This window comes from Euprymna scolopes, chromosome 19 (genome assembly GCF_053919585.1).
Source record: "Euprymna scolopes isolate OS-2025 chromosome 19, ASM5391958v1, whole genome shotgun sequence".
Lineage (NCBI taxonomy): Eukaryota > Metazoa > Mollusca > Cephalopoda > Sepiida > Sepiolidae > Euprymna > Euprymna scolopes.
Window position 1 is genome coordinate 123,934,378 of NC_136500.1, and position 26,712 is coordinate 123,961,089.

The 26,712-nt window shown below is 32.6% G+C and overlaps 1 long non-coding RNA gene across 2 annotated transcripts; it reads right to left on the minus strand.

The window, feature by feature from the left end:
- Nucleotides 1-3,413: 3,413 nt before the first annotated feature.
- On the minus strand, nt 3,414-26,647 carry LOC145239954 (uncharacterized). Of its 2 annotated transcripts, none has more exons than XR_013862439.1 (2): nt 26,391-26,647; nt 3,414-5,511 (listed from the first exon to the last, which is right to left on the minus strand). It is a non-coding gene; the product is annotated as an uncharacterized LOC145239954 (long non-coding RNA). The 2 variants fall into 2 exon arrangements; XR_013862438.1 differs by having other exon boundaries at nt 3,414-9,102.
- Between the last annotated feature and the right edge of the window lie 65 nt (nt 26,648-26,712).

Genomic DNA, 26,712 nt, shown 5'->3' on the forward strand with positions numbered 1-26,712 from the left:
TACTTGAACTCCTTATCCTAAAGGATTTCGATGTCTACCATCTCTTCAGAAGAGAAAATATTAGCAAATAGTTATAATGGTTTACACCTTATTTGCTAAAGTCAGTTAGACATGAAAAATCACAATTAAAAATTGATAGAGTAATTAAAAATCATAGAGTAAGATGAAGTTAAAGAAAAGGATATAAAAGTTGACATCCAAATTGCATGATAAAATCCGAAGTGAATGTCCTTGAAAGCAGTGTGGTAAAATGATCCAAACTGTATTTTGGGCAATCAACACCACAATGTAATGATCTGAATAGGCATATTCCTGGAGTAATTTATCTTTGTTATATAATGGGTCAAAAAAAAAACTTACAAAATCAGAAACGACAACCATGATCAGGATCAGATACTCAGCGCATTCCAACAACGTTGGCAGAACCAAAAAAAGGTATTTTGACTGACATGCACTCGAGGAAGATCTACCACCCCTATACCGTGGCCAATGGGTAAGGGTACAGAATCCTGTGTCTAGAAGCTGGAACCCAGCGACTATAGTATCCCAGGCAGATGGTCACTGTTCCTATCTCCTGGAGAATGTCAATGGGCATGTGCTGCGAAGAAACCGACAACACATAAGAAGTATTCCAGTGACGCCTACCTCACAAATGTCACAAGACCTCCCCAGCACTAGCAGTATCAGAATTTTGGGGGAATTTTCAGCCGAGTCGCCATTTTGAATAGACACCCATCTTTCTATCAGATTTTAATAATATGAAAACGTAATTTAAACCCGTAAATTTTATCTCAATAAAACGAGCAAAGACCAAATTTTAATATCATAAAAGCTTTAATAGAGAAATAAACAATTTTATTTATTTTTCCTTCGATTTCTTCACTTAACATTACACGGATTGTCGAACAATAACATTACTTGAATCTTACGATAATTATTTTAACGGCAAAATAAAGAACTTACCAGGTTAATGAGTAAGATATGCTTTCTTTTAATCTTCCTGTATGAGAATTTATTCATATTTATGTATTATAATCCATGTATTTTTTAAATGGAAGGATTTTTCCAACACATATCGTGACAACGCGTGTCTTTCAAGAAAGTTGTAAAGACACCGGATGTTAAAATTATCATTTACTTATGTACGGAAGCCTATAAGTGTAAAAAAACACTATCTCGATATTGGATTATATTCCTTCAAATTTTCCACTTTTAAAGGTTTTCGGAGGCGCTGAAAACGGAAATAACCATTTATATATACGGCAAACGAAACTAGTAGTTTCCAAGATAAAAAATTTTACAAATGGTCACAAAGTGGGGGGTCACTTTTCTATAATGATGTGACATCAAATGGGCACCCACTTTATGGCCACATCGCAATGAACAGATTTGGCCGTAATTTTAAAGGAATTTTCGAGGGTGGCTTCATATTGACCCTATATGAATAAAGGGAGATAACTTGTCCTTTTTTTTATTTTGGCGCCTTTACGCTATCGTACATGAAAACTGGGATTTTTCATTTTTGAATTTACACGGATTACGAAATGACGAAGATATGCAATGTTATTATTTTTTTTTTAATATCTTAAAGAAATACCTGAATTTTTTATTTATTATACTATAAATCTGCATTATCGGGTTTCGTCTTTTTTTTTTTTTTATATCGAAAAAAAGGAAACCAGGAATTAAATATAAAAATATACACTGACCGAACAATAATGACTGGAAAATTCTAAACAAAAATTAAGCTTCCACGTAAAAAAAAAAAAACAAAAAAACAAAACACGTGGTTATCGAAAAAAGAAGGATTTACATTTTGGACTTTACCGGTAAATTTACAGATAAGTGATATTTTTTTGCTGTTTTAAATTTGAGTATTTTATTTATTCATGTTTTATCTTCAATTTGTGATATATAAAACGTGCCAACCAAAATTAATTATTCAAATTCTCATAGACCTTTCAAAATGGGGGGGGGGTGAATTTATAAAACAACGTTTGTCTAAAATATTATATTCAGTTTATCGGAAAGAGCATAAAATTTTACATTCACCCTGAAAAAAACGTAACAATTGAACGAATAGGAAAATTTTGATAGATTTTTAAAGTTTAAAAATTGAAAAATATTCATCTCATAAAAATCAATTGATTTCATTACGTAACAAAATGGCTCCCAGAGCGCACGCACGCACTTTGTAAACACTGTTTTTTAAACAATGAAAAATAATATTTCTATTATTTTTTAAACAACTTAAATAGTTTATTTTGGAAGCATATTCTATAAAGAAAATAAATAACCCACTTTAGAAAGAGAAATTACGAGTTTTCTATATTTTAATCGCAGTTTTCTGTTAGGGGTGTCAAAAATTCCCCCAAAATTCTGATACTGCTACCCCAGCAGTCCAGCAGTCCAGCACAGCTCCACAAAAATGTACGACCTCTGTAGACCCACTTGTGTGCAGCCCCAAACGTGCCAAATGACACTCAAAAATGTATCCGTAGTGGTCACCATCAAAAATGAACTTATGATGAGCAGAGAGCACACACTCATAACCTCTGAGCAAGAATCTTATGGGGCAGAATACTTCCCTGCTTCGCTAAATCCGTACAGGCAGTCTACCCTGAACCAGCTTTTCCATTTTCTTTGTTTTGTTTTACATGCCCAAGTCATCTTTGTTTTCAGAGAAAGGGAGATAGATGTAATAATATCGCTGCTCTTTCGTTTCGGTGACTTTTATATAGACTCTTTCGTTCCGGTTTCCTGAGCTAACTTTTGTATGCACTCACGAATGCGCATAGCAATCTTTGAAGAAAGCGGGAAGCCATTGTTACTTCAGTTTCTGTCTTAAGCCAACAGACGTGTTTGTTCCAGGTCTCATTATTATACATATATGCACAACTCACAACGCCATTGAACTTTTCATATTTAATATGATGTACAAGAATTTTATTCACTTTAAAAGTAATCTTTATTTACCTTAATGAGTTTCGAAATTTCTTTGAATTTTTTTCTTTCTTTAATTCTTTGAATTAAAAAAAAATTTACAATCTTTTTATAGCCAATTTTTATTTAAAATTAAGAAATTATTTTCTAAAATATTTTGTTTATACATGTTTACATTTTGTTTTTAAGTAAAATTGATTAATTTTTAAAATATTGTTTATATCCATCTTCATTCAAGAGAGTTACTTTTTGGTAGCTTCCTTCACCGGTTGTTAATTTAAATTTTCCAAATGTCAGAACGAGGCTCGTTTGCCAGACCTACTTATCTAAGCTTCACTGATTTTGTTATTATGATTTTATCTGTTTTTTTTTTTTTTTTTTTTTATATATATATATATATATATATATATGATAAAAATAATGGAAATAGCATTCCGACAAAATAGAGAAATAAAAAGGAACAAACCGTATTGTGTGTTCATCAACGTTTCGTCTTTATTTCGAGGAAGTCTGTTTTTGTTTTAATAATTATTTTTTATTAAAAAAAAAAAATTAAAATTTCAATTGTTCAAAACATGTTTCCACCCCCCTCAAAGCTTATTGGGATTTTTTTAATTACCATATTCATGCTCTAAAAATGTTTCAAAATTATCTAATATTTTTTCACTTTTCATGTTATAAGCATCTCTATACATGGTCTCATCGACATTTCATTTCTCTTACTGATCCCGATATGTATTTCAGTCCACTTTTAATACAGGACTAGTAGGCGTCAATATTGTTGGTGCTAACACCAGTAAGCGGATCCACAAAAATTTGTGAATGGTTTATAGTCACGTGAACATAATTAAACTTGAAAATAATATTTAAAAATAGCGCGGATACCATTTTAACTTTCACCAATTTTCTGGTTAATAATTATATAAACTCCAGCAAAAAAAAATCATTTTTACGTTGTGATATTTTGTTATCTTTTCCTGTTCAGCTCTATTACGGCGAAAGTCATTTGCAGCTGTGACATCAATAAGAGTGCAGTTCCTTCGGGTGTGTTCCATATTACAATGCCTTGCTTGTTTTTATGTATTTGGCTGTCTGTATGTCTTTGTCATAGAACATGGTCACTTTTCCGTTTGTTATATATAAGGTTTCATTGAGAGAGTCTTATTAGTAAAAATATGAGTCTTAGTGAGAGTTCTTGTCTTATTACATATAATGTTGTATCTTAGAGAGAGAGATGTTGTTGTAAGAGAGATTGTTCGTTTATAACTATTCCTATATTTTAAATGTTCATTACTTAGACGTGTAGATATGAAGAAAGCTCTTTGTGTGAGGAGATAGTGTTCAGACAGTCTTAGTGTAGATATGATGTAGATTCACATTGTGGATATGAGATGTCGAGACGTGTATGTAATGACATTTTATAACACAGACATATAATAACAATACAATTTACCTTTTTGTAGAAATCACAAACACAAAGATGAGCTTTATCACAAAACACATGATGAATTTATTTCCTTACGACCGGTTGTGATTTCCTCATTAAGAACTCAAAGTTTCACATTTTAGTTTCTGAAGTGACGTCTCGCTTCAGACGTCCGCCTGTCTCTGAGTTTTCTCACTGACCGTCTCCCTGGCTGTCTCTGCGACCAACTAACTCCCACTTCCTATATTGAGAAATCCATGCATCCCGGCCACGTGAGCAAAATTCACGTGTTTCAACATGTGCGACTTTGCACGTTTCTGACATTGATTTCCCAATAACCTATTTTTTCTTGTGTTGTTTCCACAAAGGAATTCAACCTACATATCTAATTTATTTAACCCATATTTTATTATCCACATTCTTTTAACAATTGAATAGTTTATTTATTATTTATTTCATCCGAATTAACAATTTACTGGACATTCCATTTAAACCTATTGTTCTTTAAAACTTATGTCCAGGGTTCGATTTCTGCTTTCTCTTATTTTCATTTTAACTAATCTCTCTATTTTTATACTTACATGAACAGGGGACAGCCCTTATCATGTAACACGTTTGATGTTATGGATGGTGGTTCATGTTCCTGTTTACCTGATAAGGTTTTCCCCAGTGTGTTTTAACGGGGAAAACCATTCCTTGTAAACGCTACTGTGAGTTAGCGATAGAAAGGAGATTTTATTTCAGCTGAAAATACTATATTATGTTGATTATTTGGTCAAAGGTAACTTCTAGGGGCAAACATCCTCAGACTGTTCTGACAAACCTGTTAACATTTGAGCTTATAAAGAAATTTTATAGGAAAAGGCTATACTACACACTTGACACGTTTTTTTTTACTATTTTAGTTATCTTATCACTTTGTTTTTGCTCCCGTCACAACTGGTATAATGCTTATTTCTTTCAGAGACCATGTTGATTTTAGATCATTTTTTTAGGTCCTGATATTTTCTTATCTTTCCCTGTTCTGCTCTATTAAGGCCAAAGTCGTTTGGAACTGTGACGTCGATAATGAGTATATATATAGGAGTATTACTTCGGCAGCATAGATGAGGTAAGGAGTCATGCAACGGACAGACGTATACCTGGGAAAGAGAAAAGAAAAACTGCTTAAAGTACTGGAGGACCTGATTTTTTGATGCATGGAATTCCCCATCTTACTGAAAGATTTGTAGTACGTACTCACAAAAGTTGCCAGATCACCATACTTTTGTCTATTTGTTCTAGATTTATGTTGGATAAATTTTAAACAAATTTATTGTTGATGTAAAAAATATAAGAAAATAAATCAGTTTTAATTTACTTGTTTGTAACCAGTATAGGTTTCCATAGTTTTAAGAAGCTCATTTCTTGTGGTCACTTTCTGTTAACAAACTCCAAGAAAATAATTCATCTAATCTGGTGGAGTACCCAGCTTTATATTGTTATGCAGGATAACATCTTTTGGAGAAGGTGCACCATTCTTTGCAAACAAAAGTGTGAGCTATCCATACCAAGAAAATCTTATATCGACTGTGATTATGTAATTGCGAATATTCAGTTAGTAGGGAAAATGTATCCTCAAACATTCACCTGCTAACTCAGATTCCATCGTTTAAAGATTCCAGTTTCTAGGCATGATAGTTTGCCACATTTTTATATGTACAGTCATGGTTGAATGCCATGATAGTTTGCCATCGTTTTATATGTACAGCCATGGTTTAACGTCATGATAGTTTGCCACATTTTTATATGTACAGTCATGGTTTAATGTCATGATAGTTTGCCACCTTTTCATATGTACAGCCATATTGTTTTTGATTGCCTGTACTTATAATGAGTTTCATTTCTTTTCGGTATGAGAGTATAAAATCAATGCTGATGTGGCCTCTTCACCCCTCAATAGTAACTGCTATAATGACCATACATTGACGTTAATCATTTAAACCAGAAATTCGTTATCTGTGTTAGCTTTTTTTGTTCTGGGTTTCATTTAGCATTATTATGTTCGATCATATTCCATAGTTCATACCTCTCTATCAAGACTTCTGCCCCCTTATGGCTTAGTCGTTTGAATTTTTTGCTGAAACGGTCTGAGCAAGGAGGCCAGGACGTCTAGTATCAATGCTTGGTTGCTGACCCTTGTTGGTCTTCGTCATGGTTATAGTGTCACTTTCAAAGGAAAAAAGGTTTGCATCCATCTTATGTATAAACGAGTTTTAATCATTTTTTTCTTATTTTGTACTATAAGCGGATGTCTTCATTCACATCCTGGGAAACATGTTGGATGGCTTCAGGAGACAACACACTATGCTTTTTGAAAAATATTTGGTCATGGTTTACTTCTGATGAGAGAGCAATTTTCAGGTCAGGGTTCTGACAAACCTTTCTGTACAGAAATATAGAAGACACCAAAGGATGGTGTCTAGTATGCATTCAGTTTTTGTCCATTTACTTTTCGTGTTACCATGCCTTTTATGTTTGTAATGTATGGTGTATGACTTATTTGGTATGGTGTATTACCATATATCTTTTTATGTTTGTAATGTATGGGGTATGACTTATTTGGTATGGTGTATTACCATATATCTTTTTATGTTTGTAATGTATGGGGTATGAATTATTTGGTATGGTGTATTACCATATATTTTTTTATGTTTGTAATGTATGGTGTATGACTTATTTGGTATGGTGTATTACCATATATCTTTTAATGTTTGTAATGTATGGGGTATGACTTACTTGGTATGGTGTATTACCATATATCTTTTTATGTTTGTAATGTATGGGGTATGACTTACTTGGTATGGTGTATTACCATATATCTTTTTATGTTTGTAATGTATGGGGTATGACTTATTTGGTATGGTGTATTACAATATATCTTTTTATGTTTGTAATGTATGGGGTATGACTTATTTGGTATGGTGTATTACCATATATCTTTTTATGTTTGTAATGTATGGGGTATGACTTATTTGGTATGGTGTATTACCATATATCTTTTTATGTTTGTAATGTATGGTGTATGACGTATTTGGTATGGTGTATTACCATATGTCATTTTGTGTTTGTAATGTATGGTGGATGATTTATTTTACATGGTGTATCACCATATTTCTTTTTGTGTATGTAATATATGCTGTATGAATTATTTGGTATGGTGTGTTATCATAGGTCTTTTTATGTATGTAATGTATGGTGTATTAATTATTTGTGATGGTGTGTTACCATATATCTTTTTATGTTTGTAATGTATGTTGTATGATTTATTTGGTATGGAGTATTGCCATGTCTTTTAATGTTTGTAATTTATTACGTATGGTGTATTAATTATTTGGGATGGTGTGTTGCCATAGGTCTTTTTGTGTTTGTAATATATGGTGTATGACTTATTTGGGATGGTGTGTTACCATATGTCTTTTTATGTTTGTAATGTATGGTGTATTACTGATTTGGGATCGTGTGTTACCATGTTTTTTTAATGTATGATATATGAATTATTTGGGATGGCGAGTGACCATAGGTCTTTTTATATTTGTAATGTACGATGGGCGTGCAATAATTAATACCTCTGGCCCACTTCTCATAGCAGTAGAGCAATGAAACTTTGCACAGTTATTAGTCTTTCTCTATATAGGAACCATCCAGAGTTATGCATTTCTCCCATTGTTTTATGCAGCTCGGGAGACCGTTTTTGTAGAACACCCCAGGTTTGTCCTCCAACCACAAGATGACTTCAAAAATCAAGGTGGCATCATCTGAGAAACGCTTTCCTTTCAAAAATAACTTCATGGCTGGGAAGAGGTGAAAGTTAGAGGGTGCAAGGTCAGGAGAGTAGGGAGGATGGGGGAGGATTTCATAACCACCGCCTGTGCTTCTTATCTGGCGACATGCGAGTTGTGGACCGGAGCATTGTCCTGCAGGAGGAGGGTACCTTTGCTGATCTTGCCCCGCCTCTTGATTTTGATAGCTTCCCTTAATTTCCTCAAAAGTGAAGCATAAGAGGTTCCTGTAATTGTGGTACCCTTTGCCAGGAAATCTGTCATCACTACTTCGTCCTGGTCTCAGAAGACTGTGAGCATGACCTTGCCACTGGCGGATTGCACCCTTGCCTTCTTTGGAGATGATGAGTCCAAGTGCTTCCACTGCATTGACTGGGCTTTGGTCTTTGGATCATAGTGATGGACCCAGGTTTCATCCTGTGTAATCAGTCTTTTAAAAACTTTGACTCATCTTCTTGACACATCTCCAAATTCATCCTCAGGTACTCGATGCATTCTCACTTCTGGAATGATGTGAGCAACCTGGGAATTCATCTGGCAGACACCTTATGCACATATAAATGGTCATGAATGATAGTTTCCATAGACTCTGTACTAATCTTGACATCTTGGGCTATTTGTCGAATAGGAATGTGCCGATCTTCCAAAATAGCAGCCTCAACTTGACAGACAGATCCCTCATCAATGGCAGAAGGGGGCAACCAGGTCTGGGAGCTGTTTCCACAGACTTCCGGCGATGTTTGAATTCACGATGCCAGCGTTTTACAAGGTTATATGATGGGACATTATCACCATAAGTTTCTTTCATTTCATCAAAAGTCTCCTGTGGTGTGCGTCCTTTACAAATACAAAAACCGGATTACTGCTTGCCATTAAACAGGCTCCATTTCACACCTGACTCAGTTCAAACACCTGTAAAACAAAAACCACCATTAGTTAAGAGTTGTAATTAGCCACATAACCCGTGGGAAATATAAATCATTGCACATCCAAAATTTCAGCTAGATCAGACAACTGGAACTGGATCATGGCATTACTAATTGCACGCCCCTTATATGGTGTATTACTTATTTACTATGGTGTGTTATCATGTCTTTTTATGTTTGTAATGTATGGTGTATGAATTATTTGCGATGCTGTGTTACCATATGTGTTTTTATGTTTGTAATGTATGTTGTATGACGTATTTGGGATGGTGTGTTACCATATGTCTTTTTACGTTTATAATGTATGGTGTATGACTTATTTGGGATGGTGTGTTACCATATGTCTTTTTATGTTTGTAATGTATGTTGTATGACTTATTTGGGGTGGTGTGTTACCATATGTCTTTTTATGTTTGTAATGTATGGTCAATGACTTATTTGGGATGGTGTGTTACCATATGTGTTTTTATGTTTGTAATGTATGTTGTATGACTTATTTGGTATGGTGTGTTACCATGTCTTTTTATGTTTGCAATGTATGGTGTATGAATTATTTGGGATGGTTTGTTACCATATGTCTTTTTATGTTTGTAATGTATGTTGTATGACTTATTTGGGGTGGTGTGTTACCATATGTCTTTTTATGTTTGTAATGTATGATCAATGACTTATTTGGGATGGTGTGTTACCATATGTGTTTTTATGTTTGTAATGTATGGTCAATGACTTATTTGGGATGGTGTGTTACCATATGTGTTTTTATGTTTGTAATGTATGTTGTATGACGTATTTGGGATGGCATGTTACCATATGTCTTTTTACGTTTATAATGTATGGTGTATGACTTATTTGGGATGGTGTGTTACCATATGTCTTTTTATGTTTGTAATGTATGGTCAATGACTTATTTGGGATGGTGTGTTACCATATGTGTTTTTATGTTTGTAATGTATGTTGTATGACTTATTTGGGATGGTGTGTTACCATATGTCTTTTTATGTTTGTAATGTTTGGTGTATGACTTATTGTGTATATGTTACTCTATGTCTTTATGTTTGTAATGTATCGGGTATGACTCATTTCTAACAGTTTTTCTAGATTGATGTTCCCAGCTTGCTGCTATATTGCACGTCTACTTCTTCCTTTTTAAAAAATTTCTTCAGTTAGTTTCAAAAGATCAATGGTTTCTTCCTGGAGCTAACATTTGATTTCATTAATGTTTGGATTTACATCCAAGGGATGTTTTAAGAATAGACGTTGTTTCCTTTTTTGGTTGCCAATCATATTTTGTTTGTAATGTATGGTGTATGACTTATTTGGTATGGAGTATTACCACATGCTTTTTGTGTTTGTAATGTATGGTGTATGAATTATTTGGTATGGAGTATTACCACATGCTTTTTGTGTTTGTAATGTATGGTGTATGAATTATTTGGTATGGAGTATTACCATATATCTTTTTATGTTTGTAATGTATGGTGTATGAATTATTTGGTATGGTGTATTACCATGTCTTTTTGTGTTTATTATGAATGGTGTATGACTTATTTGGGATGGTGTGTTACCATAGGTCTTTTTATGTATGTAATGTATGGTGTATGAATTATTTGCGATGCTGTGTTACCATACGTCTTTTTATGTTTGTAATGTATGTTGTATGACTTATTTGGTATAGTGTGTTTCCATGTCTTTTTATGTTTGTAATGTATGGTGTATGAATTATTTGGGATGGTTTGTTACCATATGTCTTTTTATGTTGGTAATGTATTGTGTATGAATTATTTGATATGGTGTATTACCATATATCTTTTTTATGTTGGTAATGTATGGTGCATGCCTTAATGTGTACGTGTTACTCTATATCTTTATGTTTGTAATGTATCGGGTATGATTCATTTCTAACAGTTTTTCTAGATTGATGTTCCCAGCTTGCTGCTATATTGCACATCTACTTTTTCCTTTTTAAAAAATTTCTTCAGTTAGTTTCAAAAGATCAATGGTTTTCTTCCTGGAGCTTACATTTGATTTCATTCATGTTTGGATTTATATCCAAGGGATGTTTTAAGAATAGACGTTATTTCCTTTTCTGGTTGCCAACCATATTTTGTTACAGCTTGAAGAAACTGTTCCCAAGTATTTATTAAGTTGTTTTTAAATAGAAAAGTTGCTTCTATCAGACACGGTATAAGTATTGATTTCAGGGACCATATTATTTTTAAATAAGTTTTTAGGCGCTAATAATTGGTTATTTTTTCATACTCAGCTGCATTAAGGCCATAGTCACTTGTGAGGCAGTGTGTTATGATATGTCTTTTTAAGGTGAAAAGTCTGACACAAACCCTTGACAGGAATGAAGTTTTTCACCAATGTGTGTAAACATGACTTTTTGTGATTTCCATTAGAATGATCGACCACAAATCTCACATGGAGAAGGCTTTTCACATATTTTTTTTTTACTTCAATAAAAATTCTCAGAAATCAAGGGGTCCTCTACCAAGGGCTAACACTTTAACTTTATATGAGATACATTGATGTTTGTATGTTCCATTAAAGTTCTTTATCTCTCAAACATTGTCTCTGTGTCAAATATGAGTTTTAAATGAGATTTCATAAAAATAAACTACAAACTTCACATGAATCAGGTTTTCACCAGTGTGTGTGAACATGTCTTTCTTTAAGTTGTTAAATTAATTTTCTGTGAAAATGCTGTACAATATGCTTGAGACGAATGTTTTACACAATTTTTTCTTGTTTCAAGTATTGTATGGTGCAACAGACCTTAGTGCAGAGTTAAAGTTGCAGCCTAATCCACAATTGAAGAGTTTTTTTTATAGTTCCTTTATTGTCCCAAGTTGTACTTCATGGACACTTAGACAGTCTGGGATGGATACCAGGTAGGTTAAAAGGTTTCTCTTTATCAAACCTGTTGCACTGGCCACTACTGATATTATGTCTATATGTTTTAGCCTCCATGTTGTTCTGAGGTAATTTTTGAGGGTGTCATATTTTGTTATTTTTTTTCTTTCTCGGTCATATTTAGTTCATAGTCATTGGGAACTGTGACATCGATGATTTTTGCTATATAACAATGTCTGGTTTAAGGCATTATTTTCACTGTATCTTCCAACTGATATTATGGTGTCATAATAAATGTTAATATTCCTATTGGTAGTGATGGGTTGTGGTTTGTGTTCTTAGATAATTTCAGCAACAGCAAATCCTAACTCTTTGCATACTTTCCAGTGTATTTGTGGATCTTATTGTCGCACGTGGTGTAATAGCCATCTGCGAGTAGGATTGTGCAACCTGATATCACGTGGCTTATGCTTTCAACTTCATTTGTCATTCTGGGAAATTCCAGCAATTTTGTTAAGCTGTTCGTCGTGAAGCATTGGTCTTGAGCACTCATCACCAGTCTTTCTCTATCAAATCCTAGATCCCCATTTCTTAGCCAATGTAATAATCTTTCTTTTGTCAATACATGCCTGTTCTAGCTTTTTTAGGAACTTGCCTGCCCTTTTCTGATCTTGCTTATGCTTTCGACACACTCATGACGTGTGTGTTGACATATGTGTTTTTAAATGAGATTTCTGAGAAAATCTTGAGCCACAAACTTCACACGAATGAGGTTTTTCACCGGTGTGTTTTAACATATGTGTTTTTAAATTGGATTTTATAGAAAATCTTGAACCACAAACTTCACATGAATGAGGTTTTTCACCAGTGTGTGTGAACATATGTCTTTTTAAAGAAATTTTATGATAAAATGCTGTACCACACACTTGACATGAATGAGGCCTTTCACCAGTGTGTTTAAACATATGAGAATCTAACTGGGATTTTTGGAAAAATTTGGAGCCACAAATTTCACATGAATGATGCTTTTCACCAGTGTGTTTTAGCATATGTGTTTTTAAATTGTATTTCACAGAAAATCTTAAACCACAAACTTCACATGAATGAGGCTTTTCACCAGTGTGCTTTAACATATGAGTTTTTAAATGGGATTTCTGGGAAAATCTGGAACCACAAACTTCACATGAATGAGGTTTTTCACCAGTGTGTGTGAACATATGTCTTTCTAAAGAAATTTTGTGAGAAAATGCTGCACCACACACTTGACATGAATAAGGCTTTTCGCCAGTGTGTTTTAACACATCAGTTTTTAACTGAGATTTTTTAAAAAATATTGAATCACAGACTTCATATGAATGAGACTTTTCACCAGTGTGTGTAAAAATATGTGTTTTTAGAGAAATTTTATCGGAAAATGATGTACCACACACTTGACATGAATGAGGTTTTTCACCAATATGTGTTAACATATGTTTATTTAAATGAATTTTCTGGGAAAATGCTGTACTACAAACTCCACATGAATAAGGCTTTTCACCGGTGTGTGTGATCATATGTCTTTTTAAAGAAAATTTACAGGAAAATGCTGATCCACATACTTGACATGAATAAGGATTTTCACCAGTATGTGTTAACATATGTTTTTTTAAATGAATTTTCTGGGAAAATGCTCTACCGCAAACTTCACATGAATGAGGCTTTTCAACAGTGTGTGTGGACATATGTCTTTTTAAAGAAAATTTACTGGAAAATATTGATCCACACACTTGACACGAATAAGGCGTTTCATGAGTGTGTGTGAACATATGTGTTTTTAAATGAATTTTCTGGGAAAATGATGTACCGCATACTTCACAGGAATAAGGCTTTTCACCAGTGTGTGTGAACATATGTGTTTTTAAAGAAAGTTTATGCGAAAATGCTGTACCACACACTTGACATGCATATGGCTTTTCACCAGTGTGTTTAAACATATGAGTTTTTAAATTGCCTTTCTGAGAAAATTTTGAACCACAAACTTCACATGAATGAGGCTTTTCACCAGTGTGTTTTAACATATGTGTTTTTAAATGGGATATCTGGAAAAATTCTGTACCACACACTTGACATGAGTGAGGTTTTCCATCAGTGTGTGTGTACATGCTGTATCAATTTGCTTTTTTTTTTAAACTTCATTGAAAAAAATTCTCATGAATTAGAGTTTAACAAGTGTTGTTGGACATATTTTTTAATTCATTCATGGGAAAATGTCAAACATGTGCAGAATCGCACATATCATATCATATATTTTTTTTATTTTGCTGAGATATTTTATCAAGAAATGGGAATTCTTCAAAATGCCAGAAAATAGCCTGGCAGAAGGAGAGTTTAACCGAGGATTTTTTTTTACAAATCGTTGCTGTTGACTTAAGTATTATAAATTTTATTTTTAATTTTTCACCATTTAATTTTTATTTTTCACCATTTGTATTTTTATATTTTAATTCTCTGAAAGTTATGTATAAAAATCATTTTTCTTATTAACAGTAAAATTTTGTAAACGTTTCAATGAATAAAATTCAAACTATCTTCATTTTTTAATGTTCATAGTTAGTCACTTTTTTATGAGACTAAAAAGTAAGAGGAGTTCCCTGGAATGGATTCTTAATGGGTTTCTTCTTGGAATAATGGGTCATTATTTTTGATTAGAACACACATCTCAAGAATCCAAAAGTATTTGTTTATTAGTACAATACATTCTATATTGTATATATTATACACACACCACACACACACATATAAATATATATACACAAATATATATATATATATATATACACAAATATATATAAATATATATACACAAATATATATATATATATACACAAATATATATCGTTAGATCACCAAAGTTAAGCAACGATGCACCTGCGCTTTACCAGATGAGTGAGCACTTGGAAATAGTAGGCCCTATATATGGTTTCCACTTATTTTGGCTTTGTTCCCAGTTGTCCTTAAATTTCTACTGTACACTGGTATTTAACAGTGCTGCCGCAGGAGACATGTGGCTGGAGATTGCGCAACTCTAGCCACAAAAAAATTCATGAACAAATAACAGCATCTATAGTGATGTTTTGTCATATTCATCAAAATTGATAGACAATCTGGTTTCTTCACTTTACATCTGAAAACAAAATCATGTATAAGTTATATTGTCTCATCAGAGTAATTTGTAACAAAAATGTCTGTTTTAGTTAAATCAATAAATATGTGAAAGAATTTCATTCGTAATTAATATAAACATTCTATTCATATTTGTAGGCATGCTATTTATATACATACGATTTATTTTTTAACATATTTAAGTTCATTTAATATATATATATATATATATATATATATATATATATATATATATATATAATCAATGGTATATAATCCATGAAAGAATTTTATTTTATTTAATATAAAAGTTCTGTTCATATTTGTAGTCATGCAATTTATAAACAAACGATTTATGTTTTTTAACATATTTGAGTTATTTTTTTATTAATCAAATTATTGCCAATACTTATTGTCAATTTCAATCAAATGAACATCGTTTCTAAATCGATCGTAAAATTGAGTTGCTTTTGGTTGTTTTTCCTTTGGGAACTCATTTTAATACACAATTATGAATCGTTTTACTCAATATATCAAAATAGGGAATAAGACCTAGAGTCTGAAGAGTAGAGTTTATTTTAATGTATTAGTAAATGTATTAATACTTTTAAAAGAAAACAGTGCCCATTGTACTTTATATATATATATATATATATATATATATATATATAATAAGCTCAATAGGTATAGGTATCCTACTTAATATTAAGTAAAACGATTCATAATTGTGAATTAAAAATCAGTTTCAAAAGGAAAAACAAAGTTTTTTTGATTTTGTTTTCGTTTTACTCTCTCTCTCTCTCTCTATATATATATATATATATATTTTACTCTCTCTATATATTATGATTTTTAGATGAGGATTGGTTACGTATATTGTTTGGATTCATCAGACTACTGCTTACATTTGTAATTTTCCACAACCTCTTTCAAGTGTATCTTGTCAAACTCAAGAATGTTTCTGTCGGACTCGACAATTTGGATAGAATTTCAAATGGAAGCCTTTATTTAGTCCACATGGGTAGCATGCTCTTGTTCTGTCAGCCATGACTAGATATTAGTCCTAAATAATATATAGTAAGTATATTCCATAGTCAGAGTTCACCTTGGTTTTCTTGATCTGTGTTACCTAATAGATTTTATTGTGCGTCGTACATTTGCTAAGGTTGCAACGTTAACTTGGACTCAGCAAAACATTCCCTCCCTGATTTTCCTCTGCAGACAGAAACCACAATAGATGATCTGAAAATCACCCCTTCTGAAGTACATGATATCATAAAAAAACTAGACGCCTCAAAAGCATGTGGATTTGAACTCATCCCAGCTGTGCTACTAAAAAAATGCCCTGCTAAGGTTGCTCCAGTTCTCTCTAAACTCTTTAACAAATGCCTTAACGAATCTTGCTTTCCTGACTGCTGGAAAACTGCTTCTGTTGTACGAGTTTACAAAAACTCTGGCGAAAGAACTGACCCATTAAATTATCACCCAATTAGCCTCCTCCCTCTTTTCCTTGATTAATCAAGCTCTAGTTCACCACCTTACAGCTGCTAAACTTCTGACTGATCACCAATATGGATTTAGGTAAGTCCGTTCTCCTGCAGATATACTAACTGCAATCTCTGAATGTTTATACGAAGCACCGGATAAGGCAGGGGAGGGCAGTAGCACTAGATATATTTAAGGCTTTTGACAGGGTATGGCACGATGGTCTTCTCATGAAAATAAAATCCTATGGTATTACTGGACGAATGCTAAGCATAATTAAATCCTTCTTAAATGAGAGAAGAATCCAGGTTGTCATCAATGGGTGTACGTCCAAAAAAATATGATATAAACGCGGATGTACCCCAGGGATCGATCCTTGGACATTTATTATTTCTGATATTCATAAATAACTTACCTGAAAAAAGTGTCTCTGAGATGGGTATATTTGCCAACCACATCACGCTCTATATTAGGCAAGTGGGGAAAACTAATGAGCACATATTTAAGGTAATGGCGGAAAGCCTAGAGGATTACCTTAAGTCTGTGGTAGAATAGGGTTAAAAAATGGATGGTAACACTCAATGCTGCCGAAACAATAAAAGTTTTCTTTAATAATGACATGAAACCTTACCAACCACCAATAGTTATAGCTAAAGATACATTACCTGAAAGTACTTTGTTCAAGCTCCTAGGCTAAACGTTTACGGGAACAGAAGTTGGAACAGATACATGGAGACCATTGCTAAGGCTGCTGCAAAGAAGGTAGGCTCTCTCTATTGTGCTAGAAAGTTACTTATGCCTGAAAGTATCCTGTACCTCTACAAAGCCTCCATTCGCCTGTATATGGCATACTGATGTCACATTTGGGCTGGTGCATCTGCTACTAGTCTCTTGCTCCTGGACAGGGTTCAAAAGAGAGTCGCCAACCTGATAGGTCCTGAACTGTCATCTAAGCTTCAGCCTCTGTCCCATTGATGAAATGTTGCAGCCCTCTGCCTGTTCTACAAATACTTTAATGGTGAATGCTCTGTACCCCTCTCTATGAAAATACCCCCAACAAACTCGACAAGCAGCAAACTTCCACCCCTTCACAGTAGAGATCCCTAAAGGCAAGAAAGCTTTCTACTCTAATAGCTTCTTCCCAGAACTGCTAGACTTTTGAATTCTCTTCTGGGCTCCTGCTTCTCCAACTGTACTGACATGCAGAAGTTCATGTGTAATGTGAACATACATCTTGCTGCTAAACTGCTTACATAGTACTCCTGCAAGTTAGGTCCTGATAGTAGCCCCCTATATAAAAGTGGCAATGTGCCTTGTTTGGGGTGAAAATGTAATGAAAAAACAGATTAATGTTTTGAGTCAAAATGAGGGCAAAAATTTGTTCTTTTATGAGTTGTAAGCTGCAACGTTTGGCTTTGAAAATAATTATTTAACATTTTTAAAATTCTAACATGATTTACCTGTGCACAAGAAATTGTACGAGGGCACGTTATTATTTCATTGTTTCAAGGAATGGAATGTTAATGCTATGTCTATGGGTTTACAATTCAGTTACAGAAGGTGGCATCTTAATATAAGTACTCTGTGTGTAATGTTATGCAGTGTCGACTGGGGATGGTGGAAGCACTTTGTAATTAGAGGGAAAAGTGGGAACTACTTCGTTTGAAGGTTATTGTGATAGTTATGATAAGGATTATATTTAGGATGTTATTATAACGACTAAATGCGGCTAAAATGTTCTTCAGTTACAAATGGTAGTGGCTCATAGTCCAGATACAATAAGTTTGTATGTGGCATTTGTTCTGGAAAACCTACAGTATTTTGGTCCAGAGGGGAAAAACTGTGACACTTTATTTATATACAAATAATTTCTGACGAGGACACATCAGACGGTCTGAAATGTACGTAAACGATTTCAATGACTTAAAAACATTATCACAATGATCCAAACATAATTCTCAATGAAAAACCAAGACACGGAATAATAAAATAATGTTAAAAAATACACATTGTTGGTGACTACTCCCTTATTTAAATATATATATATATATATATATATATATATATATATATAACTCTAAAAATATTTTTTTAAACTTAGACATTATTTTGGACGATTTCCTGAACTAGTATACAACATTTGTACATCTTTGTGATAATTTTCTTGCCATTTAATACAATTTTAAAACACAAAATACTTTGGATGAATAAAACAGTTGATTAAAGTTTTATATTATAAGTTATGCATTCAATTTTCGTTTAATAAGTAAAACAATATTAATTTGTTTGAGAAAAATGCTGAAACCTGTCCATTTTACTCTTAATTTTGGTGACTAAAATAGGATTCTAATCCAATTATTATAAAACAAACAAAAACGCTATTCACTAAATTAAAATACAATTAATATATGTACAATAATATACAAAATATGGATTATATAAATTCTTAGAAATCTTATTTAAAAATACATAATGATTCACAGGAAATATGAGTTGGAAAAATTATATTGAGAGCATTGCCAGAAACGCTGTAAAAAATGTAGGTTCTCTCTACCACACTAGAAAGCTACTAATGCCCAAAAGTATCCTGTACCTCTATAAGGTCACAATTCGCCCATGTACAGAGTATTGTTGTCATATTTGGACTGGTGCATCTGCTACTAGTCTCTCACTCCTAGACAAGGTTCAAAAGAGAGTCGCCAACCTAATAGGTCCTGAACTGTCATCTAAGCTTCAACCATTATCCCATCAATGTAATGTAGCACCCCTCTGCCTGTTCTACAAGTATTTCAATAGTGAATGCTCTGATGAACTGCAAGCACTTGTGCCTCCTCAACGTATCCTCAACAAGCAGCAAAATCCCACCCCTTCACAGTTGAGATTCCTAGATGTAAGAGAGCCTTCTACTCCAGTAGTTTCTTCCCCAGAACCGCTGAACTTTGGAATTCCCTTCCGAGTTCTTGCTTCCCCAACTGCACTGACATGCAGAAGTTCAAGTGTAACATGAACCGACATCTTGCTGCCCAACTCCCCACATAGTACCCCTTTAGTTTATGTCCCTGATAGTAGTCCCCGACAGAAAAGTGGCAATGTGCCTTGTTTGGGGTGAAATTGCAATAAAAATAAAAAATTTGTGAATTATTACATTTATTTTTTCCCCCAAATCAAGAGCTATGTTCTTCTTTTAATAATTAAAAGGATAATCAGAATTTGCTTAAATCAAAATGTAGATAAGATTCCTTATCCCTGAGTGGCCTCCGGGCCTTGATAAGTGGGTGACCACCATGTAAAAAAATATAAAATAAAAAAATGTATGTGCACATATGCAAATTCTAGTCTCGTTTATTCCCGTTTATGTCCAAGAGTTTACATATTAAAACATTGAACAAAAGGGAGGGAGCTGCCACTAATCCAAGGGACATAACACTAACAAACATGTCTTTGTTTAATTTGTCTTAATACTAATTTATTTAGCATTTATTTAGCATTTATTAAGCATTCACAAACATGATAGGAAAACAAATTCGCACACACAACTATTGCATGACATCCACGTTAAAAAACGACCCTGGTGTCTAATTCTGTCCCGTGGGGAGGAATTGTAAATAAGAACTATTGCATGACCTAAATTTCTGATTTCGCCGTTTGTGCAATTTTTTCTTATTTTAGTTGTTAATATGAAATATCCAGTTTTGTAATTTTTAAATGAGGATTATTTGAATCATTCAGTATGGCAGATATGCATTTTCGATTGCAAAATAGCCTCTAACCCTTGCTCGACAAAAAGGGGGGAAATTAGTTACACCGTTTACATAAAAATGTAAATTACTTTCACTTTTTTAAATGTTAACACGTGGTTAAAATTTAAATTGATTGCAAATCTATCTTTTTAAAGAACTTGCAAAATTTGTTTATATATATATATTAGGTATGGACAAAATGAATGCCGATGCTCAAAATGCATAAATATTTTGATCCCTCCTTTTACTTAAAAATCTACCAAAAATCCGGAAATTAACCAATTTTAATGAAATTTTCAGTATTTATCAAATCATGACCACGGAATATAATGAATTAATTATTTTTATTTGAATCCGAGTGAAAATCTATTTTTTTATAATAAAAAACACCTTTACTAAAGTTATGGTTTTCTGTAGTAAAAAAAACGGAATTTATTTCGTTTTTTTATGAAAATAAAGCATCGTAAATTATAACAATAAAAAAAGTAATCATTTTTAATATGAGGAAAAAAACACCTAAAGTTCGTATTAACGAAATCGATATAACTCGAAGAAAAATTAATTACTCAAACTACCGATATCATCAATGAATTAAGCATCGGTTATTTAAAAATTTAATTGCAAACAGTATTTTTTATTTTTTTACAATTATATTTTTTAATGCAATCTTTATATGTAAGATTTTAATATTTTTATTGCACGCAAGAACATATAATTATCAATGTAAGATAATTTTCATATAATCTCAGAAAATAAAATAAAAAAATTAAATTGAAAAACAGGAACATACAAAAATAATTAAATTAAAATAATGGAAAGAATTATACAAACGTTTCATGTTGGTAACTACGAATGCATATTCTTGAAAAGAAAAGGAAAAATGCTTGATATGCCGTAACATTGTTAAATAATTAGGAAATTATGTCATTAATGTGCTTCCGTACTTCTTTGAATTTCGCTGCCATGTCATTTTATTTTGACACAAAACTAGTCTTGTTGCTACCATGGCCACGTTTTTGGATAATTATTACCCTTTTTAGCAAAAGTTAAGTAAATTTATTGTATTAATTCATTATCTTAAGACTATAACTTAATACTTAACTTGGAAATAATTCAAGAAAACTTATATTTTCCTTGTGAGAAAAATGTAAACACAATTTTTTTCATAATGAATTTTTTTATGTGAAATGTACGGTTTTTCAAATTTTAGATAAAATTATTCCATGTATTTTTTATTTCACACACTTTTTTTATTGGAGAAATTAACTTTAATCAGTAATCTTTAAAACACAATAAAAAAGTAACCGAAAATTAAAAAAAAAAATTATGATTAGCCGGCGTTCAAAACCAGGTCCCATACCGAAGCAGGCATTAAATTGCCCGTACCTAGCAAATTCTGAGCTGTGTCCGAAATGATGTTACAGTAAAGAAAAAGAAAGACTATAAAAAGGAGAGAGCACATTAAAGAAGATGATCATGTCAGAGAGGTGGATGACGTCACAGCTATTGTCATTATTGTGCTGAGGGAGATAACTCCAGATTACAAAGTGATGTGTTAATTTTTAATACAAGAATTTGGGACACTAAACAAACCATGAAAAATGCGATGCTATTGTAATTTTTTATTAAACCAAACATTCGAATTACTTGTAAGAAAAATGAAAATGTTAGTTTTTTTATTACTTTATTTAACACTAGCGAGGGGTACCCGGCGTTGCCCGGGTGTTTGTAGGTGTGTGTGGTGTTAAATAAAAAAGAAACCAGGGGGAGGGGTAGGATCGAAGCCGAAGGCCTGAGGTGAAGTTTGAAAATAAAATCGGCCAGCCAGAATGAAGCATTGTTATAAGCGAATAAGTTAAAGATGTTTGAAAGTCGTCGAGCGTTACGACGACGACGATGACGATGTAAGCATTGTTATAAACGAAGTAAGAAAAGAAAACGTTTTAATTAAGCGGGGGGGGGGTAATCAAAACATCGAAAAAAAAACACAAAAAAACTAACGTAAGGCAAACGAACGATGAAAACAGAAAAACGAACACATGAAAAATGGCTTAAATAAGCCTGTTTCGATATTAAAATTTAAAAAATCGGTGGGTACCCGGGTGTTTTGGGGTGTCGCAAAAACAGGAAAACGAACGTTACGTGAAAAATGGCTTAAATAATACAGGGTTCAATATTTAAATTTAAAAAATCGAAAAAAAAAACATCTTACACCACGATTTGAACCCAAAACGTTTAGATAATGAACCAAGGCCTTAACTACCTGAGCTAAAGCGACGTATATGAAATTTGTTCGGTTTTTCAACTATTTAAAGTAAATCAGGTCATGACGTCTTCTGACGCATGCGTTGGCGTCCTCCCCCCTGTTGAAAATTGTCGATTTCGGGGTGAAAAAGTTAACGTTTTTCTCTCTCTCTCTCTCTCTGTTTGCGTCTCTCTCTCTCTCTCTCTCTCTGTTTGCGTCTCTCTCTCTCTCTCTCTTTGTCTTCCTTACTCTAAAGAGTGTTACTAAAAAAGAAAATGGTGTCTGGCTGTTATTTTTTGTAAAAACTTCGATCGTTAATATTTTTGTAAGCGTATTTTTTTTACTTCACATTTTTGGCTTGTTATTTTTTGTTTAACTATCGTATCTAACTATTTTTAACGTGCTAATAACTTTGGTAACGTTGTCATAGCGTAGAAGTTCATAGTTTAGCTTGTGTGAGGGTTAAAAAAATTTTTACCGATAACAACAATGTTTTTAAATTCAGACTGCCATTAGAGCCTGCTGACGTCAAGATCACGTGACATGACTCAGCGGGTTTTAAATACAAGTTGACCCAAAATAAACGGCCCCGTGTACACTTTATGTAGAAGAGTTGGTGCCCGTATTTCTTGGGGCAGTTATAAATCGATATAAAAATATGTAATGTTTAACATTAAAATGTCACTTTTTGGCCCCCCCCCTGCAGAAAATTGATCAGTTGACGCACTTCTGATGGTCCTTTTGGGCCAATTTTTCGATATTTGTCGTCTGGAGGGTGGGGCTTTCATATGAGACCAAGTTTGTGAATTTTTGTTCCGTCGGTCAAAAGTTTTTAGCAGACACACAAACATACATACATACATTTTCGCTTTTATATATATATAGATAACAATGTTTTAATATCACAAAGAACGAAATAAAACTTTGAAAAATTTTACAAAAAAAATGGATGAGACTATTTAAAACTACAACAATAATTGTAAATAAGAGTCGTTGAAAAAAACAATTCTTATAATTTTCTGATTTATTTAATAAAAATTATAGCTGCTTGTTTAGAAAGGGTCGAATTTTTAACAATGTGTACTAAAAAAACACTTACTTAATTGTAATGTTGAAAAGGTTAATATATCCAAAAATTATCAAAATTCATTGAGTATCAAATTACTGACAGTTCAAAGTAATGTTTACGGAAAATTGGTGGGCATTGCATTTTCCATTGATGCGAAAATCTTAAAGGTTGCAAGTACGTTGGATATACTTGTCTCTCTTTTCACCACTTTAATGGCTAACGTACTGTTTTAGACGATAGTGATAGACTTTTCTTTTTTTTTTTTTACTAAAAATACAATAGAAGTTCTTCTACTAGAGTTTTCATAATTTTTGTATACATTACTATTTTCGACATTACAATTAAGTAATACGTCTGTTTTTTCGGTCAGTCAAATTTCTTTCCAACTCTTCAAAAAACTTTAAAATAACGACTTTTATAGGTTTTCGGTAGTGCTGAAAACGAATATCACATTTAGATGAGTAGTTTTCATGATATGAAGAAATTATTCTTCCATAAAGTAGGGGATCACTTTCCTATATAAATTTAACGTAAAATGAGCACCCATTTCTAACCACCTAGTAATTTATTACTATCATAAAACAAATTTGACTGTGATATTCATTTTCAGTACCCATGAAATCCGATGCTGTTTTTTACTAAGAGATTCGTTCATTTTTTTCATAATTTAGGACGCTAATTATGCTGTCAGTAAGTTTACACAAGCAGTTTCCAAAAATATACTTTTCTTTTTCATTCTTTTTTTTTTGGTATTCAATTATAGAACTTGTGTAGTTTTTAACAGATGCTTCTGTAGTTTAATTAACCATTTTTTGCCAACATTAAACGATTCTTCTGCTCGGTTAATATTTCACAAAAATTCTGTTTACATTAGGGGGCGGTGAAGGGGCGGGTGGTGTTGTGGTGGCAGCTTGTATAGTTGTTAATAGGTGCTTCTGCAGTTTAAAACACAATCCCACCCCTCCACTGCCCCTTAATGTAAACAGAATTTTTGTGAAATATTAAACTGCAGAAGCACCTGTTAACAACTATACAAGTTCTATAATGAAAAAAGAACGAAAAACAAAAGTATACTTTTGTAAACTTACTGACAGCATATGGTTGGTTGTTTTTGTTTTATGGCATATCAACTCTTTTCAGGTTATTTACTGTCGAATCCAAAGACTTTGAAGAAAAATTTTTTAATAGAATATATTTGTTGTTTTCAAGTCGGTTTCTATTTAACCCATAGTTGGGACCCTAACAGGTACTACCACTCCGGGTCAGAGTGGACCTGGGAGCAATGGCATTTAAAGGGTGGCTCCACACTCCTCAAAGCCCCCAAGCTGGGGCTTCACCACTGGATAGAGTTTAAGGTCATATCCAGGACCTACTACTAGCAGCATAATTAGCGTCCTAAATTATGAGATGAAAAAAATGAACGAATCTCCTAGTAAAACAAACAGCGTCGATTCTCAGGGGTGTTGAAAACGAATATCAGTTAAATTTGTTTTATGATATGAGAAATTACCAGGTGGCCAGAAAATGGGTGTTCATTTCAGGTTAAATTGATATAGGAAAGTGATCCCCCACTTTTGGAAAAAAAAAAGTAATTTCTTCATATCATGAAAACTACTTATCTCTCCCAAATTTAAATGTGATATTCGTTTTCAGCACCACCGAAAACTTATAAAAGTCATCATTTTAAAAAATTTTAGGGAGTTGGAAAGAAACTTGACATTGGCCGTTTTTTCTTACAATAGTTTACAAATAAATGTATGCATGACAGGCGCCACGAATATTATTTGGGTTTTGTTTTCAATTAAGGATGACAGGAGGCGCTTGCGGGTCAAAGAACCCGAACAATAAATAACAAAAATAATTGCATAAAACCAAAATAGTTATTGTATAAAAATGTATCAACATATTATTTGAAAAAACATTTATTCTATTAAAGTAAATTTTGAATAATTATTTTATTTCAATGATTGGTTTTTAAAACATTTTTGAATTAAAATAAAATTGGATTTCTTTTTTCGAATATTTAACGAAAATTCAAGGTAAAAAAAAAAACAACAAACTATTTCCTTATAGTGATAATTTTACTGTACCTATTTACAATGCCTCCCCACGAGACAGAGTTAGACACCAGGGTCGTTTTTTAACGTGGAGAAAAGGTACAAAAATAAAAATTGTCTCAGTCGTGAAGGATTTCTCCTTCACCGAAAGAGAACAAGAAATAGAAGTGCAGCAATCTGAAGAACAGATACTACACTTTGATCTTGTCCCGAATGTTTTATTAAACATTTATTTATGAAATAGGAGTTATCGCCCTTGGTGAAAACGAAAATAATAGCCTTGGCCCTATCTTGCCAAATAAACTTCAATAGCAGGAATTAAATTTTAATAAAATAACTTTTATGACATGAATTAAAATAAAATCGACGAAATGTAATGTAACGTATCATCAAATATGTTTTAAAGAAATAAAAAAAAATAAAATACTTACTGCCTGCTCCTGCTCACCTTTTTTTTTTTTTTTTTGACAAATAATAGCAGTAAAATGAATTAATCTGTTAGAAAACAATTAAAATTAATCTCCGAATAACCAACGAATATGTTTGAAAGAAAATGCCAACTAAACTTCAATAATGTAAAATAACTTTGATGACATGAATTAAAATAATAATAAAATCGATGAAAAGATAATTTAACAAGTCATCGAATAAATGAACAACAAATAATAATAAAAAACTTACTGGCAAGAAAGAAACTTATTTGTTTTTCGTTTGTTAAACAATTAATCAATATGACGATGATCGTGACGAGTTTCGACTTTTAAAATGACGACGAGAGAACTAGTTCGCAGAAAATTGTTAAAAGAGGTGCGATGTTTTTGGTGTATATAACGTATATTATTTGGTGTATAACGTATAAAATTATTATTTTTTTTATTTGTCACAATATTTTTATATTTTAAATAATAAAAAAAATGACAACAGTTTTAATTCATTGAATTAATTTTAGTCGAAATGTTAGATTGGTTCTTTTGTGAACTTAACTTTAAAAAAAGTTCCGACT